Below are 8,297 nucleotides of genomic sequence, written 5' to 3'. Positions count from 1 at the left end.
CCTCCTGGGGCATCCTTCAGTGCATTATTTAATCAAAACTGAATGTAACAGGATAAAGGCTGTTTAGCTTGTCTTTGAGGTTTTGGTATGTTTTGTTTTGAAATGAAAGTTAATCAAAACAACAAAAGAGCTAAACTGAAAAAGGCTGAGATTAGAATCATGCCGTTTTTTGTCTAACTCGGCAAAAGCCCCCAGTTTCTATTGTCCAAACACAAGGAAAGAGTTTGAAAATGGGTTTTCTACCCCCCAAAAATCAAACCCATGGTTCCTTACTTCAGGAAGGAAAGCTTCAGCCCACATATACAGCCCAGACTCTGTACAGGCCCCCAGACCCTCTCCAGAGGGCTCACAGTAGCTGTTGGCTCAGCAAAGAAGCTTCTCCACTACGACCATGCAGCACATTAAAAGACCAAAGGGAATGCATTCCAGGAGTGCAAGGATGGCTCAATATTAGGACACTTCTTCATATAACATAACATAATAGGAGATCCATAAATGTTGAATAAGCATTTGACAAAAGTCAATACCTTTACTTGAAAAAAACTTCAATAAAGAAGGAATCAATGGATAATTCCTAAACATGATAAAACACATAAATCTCAGGTAAAAGACAGCACTTAGCTTAAGTGGAAAACCTCAGAAACATTCCCACTAAAGTCAGAAACCATGTGCACACACACACTATCACTGTATAGGAGGTACTGCCCAATGCAACTAGACACGCTAAGGAAATTAGAGGTATAAGAATTGGAGGGTGGAACATAACGTACAACATAGCAACTACAGTTAACAATATGGTGTCGTGTATTCGAAAGTTGCTAGAAGTAAATCTTAAAAGTTCTCATTATAAGAAAAAATTGTAACTGAGTGCTAATGGATATTAACTAAACTTATCATAGTGATCATTTCACTGTATATATATGAAATCATTATGTTGTATACCTAAAACCAATATAATATCATATGTCAATTATATCTCAATAAAAATAAAGAACTGGATGGAAGGAGGTAGGTTATTTCCATTTACAGTTGATACAATCACAAGACTTGCACATCTAAGAGAATCAACTACGAATAACTACAAACAATAGCCAGTTAGAAGAAAGATCAAACATCTATGAATAAGCTTAACAAAAAATATGCAAGCTATATTATAAGAAACTACAAGCAATACTAAAAAGACAAAGTAGATTTAAACAAATGGAAAGACATACCATGTTCCTCAATAAGAAGATTTGACATTATAAACATGTCCATGTTCTGAAGCTAATGTGTAAATTTAAAGCAATCCCAACACATTTCACAAAAGAGGATATTTAAATAGCCAATACACATATATTTTTCAAAGCACTAAACCTCACTAGTCACTAGAGAAGTGAAAAATAAAAATGTTAAAAGCCAACAAAACACCCTGGCTGGCGTAGGTCAGTGGACTGAGCGTGGGCTGCAAACCAGAGGGTCACTGGTTCGATTCCCAGTGGGGGCACATGCCTGGGTTTGCAAGCCAGGTCCCCTTTGGGGGCCACACAATATTTTTATTTATTTATTTTTAAAGAGAAGGGAAGGGAAGGAGAAAGAGAGGGAGAGAAACATCAGTGTGTGGTTGCCTCTAATGTGGCCCCCAGCTTGGAAGTCAATGTATGATCAATCTCCTTGATCAATAAACAGCTCCCAGAAATAAAAAGGTAACAAGCCAGTTTTCAAAATAAGCAAAGAACATGAGTGAGAAAGTAAAAGAGAGAGAGAGAGAGAGAGAGAGATGGTCCTTTTAAACATACTATACGTTTAAAACTTTTCATAACCAATTTAAATTAAGACTCAGTCAAGTCGCTGTTTTTCACCTATCAGATTGGTAAAAATCCAGTAATGTGACAATTTTATTTTATTTTTTTAAAAAAACTAGTTTTTTAAAGATTTTATTTATTTATGTATCTTTAGAGGGGAAGGAGAGAGGGAGAGAAACATCAATGTATGGTTGCCTTTCGTGTGTCCCCTGCTGGGAACTGGTCTTCAGGGAACTGGCCTGCAACCCAGGCATGTGCCCTGACTGGGAATTGAACCACGATCCTCTGGTTCACAGGCTTCTGCTCAGTCCACTGAGCTACACCAGCCAGGGCATAATGTGACAATTTTAATGCATTGGCTAAGACGTGGGAAAACAATAACTTCTCACTCAAAACTGGCAGAGGTGTAAATTGGCACTAACCTTAGGAGGGGCAAACTGGCAATCTCTCTCAAAATCACACTTGCAGATTCGCAGCAACGTGCAAACTGCCACAGGTACAAACAGTGTCTGCGTCAGCAAACAGGAACCAGCCCCAGCGTTCGCCACACAGTAACACAGCCTGATGCGTTCATCGAAACAGCCCAGCGCAGAACAGGGTGTACTCGACTTTGTAAAATGAGTTCAGCAGAGGTGGTAAATATGCATATATGTACCATGTAGATATATATATAATTGTATTTGCTTGTATATGCATAAAAAAACCCTGTATTGGAATAAAGCACACTGAAGTGGGAAAGGTTGGCAGCTGACAACCTCCCAGAGATGGTGCATCCTTAAAAAAAGATGCTTGTTAACCTAAATAAGCCTGTAACGTGATGGACTTTATGTCAGGGTAACAAAGAGAACGGGAAGAATGCATGTACTGCAAGTCCCGACCCCGCAGCTTCCCCAGGGACCAGCACTGATTGGGTTAGACCCAGCAAACTAAAAACATTTGCCTGGGGCAGGACGGTAGTGGGCAGTTATAAACTAGGTCCCTTTCTACAGGATGTTTAAACCAGATAATTGTAGTACCTAATCTAAACAGTAAACAGTGAACAGGAAGAGCTGACTAAGCCTAGACCCACCCGATCGACCCCAGCTCTCGCTCCAAGAGCCTGTCATTTATAAACAGGTAACATGAAACATTTACAAGGAGTTTTATTGCCCCATAACAGCCACTGACTTGGCCAAAAACATCTCACGCTGATATAGCAACGCAAAGGTTGTGAGACAGAAATACTCTGGGCGACTCCCTTAAACACCAGCTTTCTCTTTAGCAGAGCAAAGATAAGGCCAAAAAACATCAGAGAATTGCTATAAACTGCTGGCCCGTGAGCGTTTCAGAAAGTCACAATGCAGCACTGAACAAGCTCTTCATGCAACAACTGCCCACAGCCAAGCCCCAGACAGAAGGGGTGTGTGGTGCTTCTCACCGGTCGGTGTTGCTTAGCAACCACCTGGAGAGGCCCCTCCCTTAGCCACAGGATTCAGTGGGGGTGGGGCGAGGGGGTCCATTAACATGAATTTCTAACAAGCTTCTTCTCCCAGGTGATGCTGATATACCGGTTTAAGGACCACATTTGAGTAGTCTGGTCCAGAGCAGTGTTCCTCGCACTGTGATGAGCACACAGATGGCCGGGGATCTTGTTAAAACACAGGTACTGGCTCAGGGAGTCCAGTGTGGCGCCTGGGAGTGTGCATTTCCGACAAGCTCCCCCGCGTTGCAGATGCTACTGATCTGCAGACCACAAAGTTCTGGAGTATCCAACCCCATTCATCTCACAGAGGAGGAAACTGCCTGGGACAAAGTAAATGACCTGCCCAGGGCCACTCGACAGTGAGGTTACAGGTGGGGTGAAGCCACCTCAGGGTGGCCACCATTCCCCAGGGGGACCTCCCCACCCTGCCCAAGATGAACACCACAAACCTTCCCGAGCCAGTGAGTGATGCCGACCCTTGGAAATGGTGGGGAGATTTATTAAATCATACACGGTTCTTTGCTCTTCTCAGAAATAAGCCATTTATTAGGTAGCTTAGCTCAAACCATCCATCTGCTCTTTTAAAACAGTGTACTTCTGGCAAGATTATTATTTTTTTAGATGAGTCAACTTCCCTGCCAGCGACTCACACCTTTGACAGGCCCTGCCGTGGGAACCTGAGGAAGACACCTGTGCATTTCTCAACACCTGTGGTCTGATTGTGGGCAGAGGAGGGGGAGGAGATGCAGAGATGGGGGTGGGGAAGCTGATCCTTGGGAAAGCTGGGGAGTCTGCTGATGGCTCCTTCATGACCTCAAAAACAGGACTGCACCATGTGCATCTCAACTCACTTTATCATCCGACAAAAGGTCCGTTGAATTAAAAAATGTATTTGGATGAACAAGCATCTTCTTTTCGAGATGCACTGAAAAGTCTCTGAGCTGCCAATCTTTCACACTTCAGTGTGAACTACTCCAGTACACACTGGGGAGGGAGTGGAGTTCCAGACACAGGTCTCTGCAACAACTAAAGCACAGTGGGGGAGGGGGTTCTTACCTGAGAAGCCTGATGTGGGAGCCCAGCGGCCAGTAAACCACAGCCACCCTGGTGTCTTCAGCCTGCAAGTGCCTTGTGGGCCTGGCTCCGCCACTAATTTGCTGTGTGGCTCAGTAAATCACAGTTTCAGGGAATTCAGAGCTGGAAGGAACAACTCTCTCATCCCAAAACCCCAACTTCTAAACCACAGAATGCACGGTCTGTCTGGAAATGGCTTCCCCAGAATCAGAGCCTGAGACAGGCGTTCGGTGTCAGGAGAAAGCCGTGAGGGAGTGAGGCGAGGGGGATAGGGAAGAGCCAGTCTGAGGCATTTTTAAATCACACCACAGAGTCTTCTCACCCGAGGCCAGGAGGCTGGACTTTCAGCTCCCTGACTCAGTCAACAGCCCCCTGGGTGGGGAGGAGGGTGGAGTGGCATTAACCTCTCCAGTGTCTCTGGCGAGGTGCCCTGGAGAAGGACCCGGGGTTCGCTGTTTGTGGCAGCGCCACCGACTGCACAGCAGCTGGGAAACCAGTACGAGGGGGTAGGAGGGACCTGGCGGACGCTGGCCCTTCCCCCGGTCCTGAGAACCCCTCAAATGTGCTTCTAAACAACAGGCTCCCAAAATCACGAAAGACGGACGGTGAAGTAAGAATCACATTCCATTCTCCATTTCCAGAGACTCTTGGAATCCACACTTGGAATAAATCCTAACTGCTCCTCCTGACTTCCCCAGGTCAGTCCTGGCCACTCCCCCGTGGCCTTTCTGCCCAGCACTGGCCGCTTGGACATTATCCTCACTGTGTTCACCTGCATGCTGTCCCCCGACAAGAACGACCTCCAGAGGACAGAGCCTTGCAGGGCCTCATCACTGTCTCCAAGCCACGGGCTGGCTTGGCACACAAGAAACTATAACATCTGGGGAGCAATATCCAAGTGAAGGAGTTGGACATTCGGGCCAGATGCGCAAGTGCCAACAGAGCAGGAGAAATAGGTCAGCTAAACACTCTCCCGCTGGCAAAGCTGGAGGAAAACCACTCACAAGGCCAGGAAGGGGAAGGAACAAGCCCACCAAGACTTTCCCTGGCTTCCCGATTCCTCCCTCCTCTCTCAGGTCCCTTTCCAAGCTCCTACAGTGTGCAGCCTGAGTTAGCAACAGTCCTGGGGAGATCAATACCTTTTGGAAAGGGGCAAACGGCTCCCAACGACCAGGGGCAGCTGGGCTCCAATTCTAGCTCTAGCTCTGAGTCCCCCTTCCCCACTGGCTGGTGCCAGAGGGCAGCACCGTGGTGGCACCCGCCTGGTAGACAGCACCACTCACACACCCACCACTGCCGACTTCACCCAGGGCAGGGCAAATTCTGGCCCGCTGCGGCATTTCTGCCCCTGGCCATCCGTGTGGCTCCTCCAGCTCCAGGGAGGTCTCCACCACAGCCACACTGGCTCTGGGCACCAGTGTCATGCATTTCACACGGGCCACGCACTGTACCAGAGGCTGGCGCTCACTCCCTCCTCTGTGCAGTGAGTGACAAGGACTTAATCCATCTCTTCCTCTGTGGTCCCATTATCTCGGCTTTAACAACAGAGGAGATGGAGACAAGGCTGAAAGACTGAACCACCGGCAGAAGGTCAAAAGGCTGGGGGGGCGGGGCGTCGGTGGTCAGGGTTACAACCAGGCAGCTGGACGCTTTCATCTCATCTCTTTAAGCGACTTGTCACCTCGGCTCATTGAATACAACGGTCCTGGGAGGAAGGTTCATTACCTTCATTTCTCAGAGGGAGGCCCTCGTGGGACACACAGACTGCCCGCAGCCCGGCCCAGGCCGCCACCAGCCCCATTGAGCAGAAGAGGAGACTGAGGCCCCAGGAGGTACAAGGGCACACTGCACCCCCAGCGAGGCCTGCATCTCCCGGCAAGAGGACGCCGCACCCGCACTCCCCGTTGTGGGGAGGTTCACACCGGGCTTCCCCAGGATGGATCCGGGCTGCGGCGGTGCTCTCCTTAACCTTTACCCTTTGCCCCTCCCTCCACCCGGAAGACTGGGCCCCAAGCTGGATCTGGTCGGGAACCAGACCCAGGATGCTCTGGAAGAAACTCAGTCCGACATTCTAATCTAATTCCATGCAGGATCAGGAAAGAAAGGTTGACTTTATTTGAAAATAAGTCGTCGTAAATTCCCCATGTTAGCAAACCAAAAAAGAAAAACCTATGATTGCCTGAATAGATGCAGATTTTGTCTCCTTTGATAAAAGTTAACATCCACTCCTGATAGAAACCCTCAGCAAATTAGGAATAGAATTTCACCCTGGCTGGTGTAACTCAGTGGATTGAGCACTGGTTTGCAAACCAAAGGGTCACTGGTTCAATTCCCAGTCAGGACATGGGCCTGGGAATTGAGGGCAGGGTCCCCAGTTGGGGGATGCACGAGAGACAACCACACATTGATGTTTCTATCCCTCTCTTTCTCTAAAACTAAATAAGATATTTTTAAAATTAAAAAAAAAAAGAAGGGAATTTCCTCAACCTGGAAACAGGCATCTAGGAGAAACGTAGAACTAAACGGTGAACAACGGAATGCTCCCACTGCTAAAATTGGGAACAAGATGTGCTAATAAACAAGAGCAGCAAAGTTGCAGGACGCAAGCTTGCTCCACAAAAATCCACTGTATTCCTACTTACTAGCACCAAAAGCTGGAAACCACAAAAATGTCCACCAAGCAGGCAGTGGATTAAGGACGATGGTGGAGCCAGGCAACACAGAGCACTCCGTGATGGAAACAATGCACAACTGATAGACACGGCGCACGCACAAAGCTCCAAATAAGTGTGCAGAGTGAGAAGAACCAGGCCTCTCACGAGAAAGAGTACATGCTGTGTGATTCCATTGACATGAAACTCCAGAAAATCCAAACTGATCTGTAGGAGGAGAAAGCAGCGCTGTGGTTGGGGAGTGGGGGTGGGGGGGAATTTCCGAAGGCACCAGGGCACTTTGGGTGGTGATGAATACGGTCATGACCTGAGTCATGTGTGTGTATTCAAAACTCAGCACGTTGTGCCCTTCTGGGCAGTTTGCTGCATGTCCATTGCACCCCAAAAAACTGTTCTCTAAAAATTGTAAATGTATAAAAGTACCTAGAACAGGCAAATTCTAGAGGCCGGAAGCAGAATAGAGGTAGGGGGGTTGCTGCTCAGGGGGCACAGAGTTTCTGTCGGAGAGAAAGAAAAAGCTCTGGAAAACCAGCCGGAGCTCATGCCACAGAGCACCGCACATGTGCTTAATGTCCCGGGGCTGCGTGCTTCAACTGGCTAAACGTGGTCATTTCTGTGCTGGGTGTACTTTAGCACAACAAAAAAGTAAAACTAACTCAAAAACATTGCATGTAAGTGGACATTTGCATTTAAGGGGAAAGAAGGTTTTCTGCTTTTCTGAGCCTCCTAAGGGATGCAGGTCCTGGAAGAGGTTAGGTCGGCTGTCCTCTCACTGAACAGGACCGGATCCTCTGCTCCCAGGACCCAGGATCCCCAGGGGGTCAGGGCCACCCCAGCAGCGCCACCCGCTCATGCCCCCACCATGGCTGACTAGTCTCAATCCCTTCACACCATTTTCTGGGTGGAGTGCCCTTCCCCCTTTACTTACCCCCCTAGTGCTCCCTCTCCCTACCTCCCCTCCCCTCAGCTCCCCTACTCCACACCCCCAGACTCCCTCACAAGCTGCGCACAGAAGGCTGCGTGCCCCCTGTTTGCTCCAGCTGCCCTGCTCCAAGGAGGCTGTCCCTCTGGACCGTCTAGGTCCCTGGGGCTCCTCTTCCTTTGACCTGACCACAGTTCCGGGGTCGCTATTGTCTGTCTCCTAGTCCCTCTGTCTCCTGACTTCCCCAGCTGACCCACTGCCAGGCCTGAGGCTGAAGCAGTCCCTTTTTTACCAATTCAGGAATGTCCCTGGTGGAGAACAATGGGGAAAATGGAATTCTCGGTGAACAGAGCAAGCTTTGTGTCTAGTGCTTTGGCTCACAG

The sequence above is a fragment of the Sturnira hondurensis genome, unplaced genomic scaffold (genome assembly GCF_014824575.4).
Source record: "Sturnira hondurensis isolate 20B ecotype Veracruz unplaced genomic scaffold, ASM1482457v3 Scaffold0014745, whole genome shotgun sequence".
Classification (NCBI taxonomy): Eukaryota; Metazoa; Chordata; class Mammalia; order Chiroptera; family Phyllostomidae; genus Sturnira; species Sturnira hondurensis.
This window is presented reverse-complemented; position numbering follows the sequence as displayed.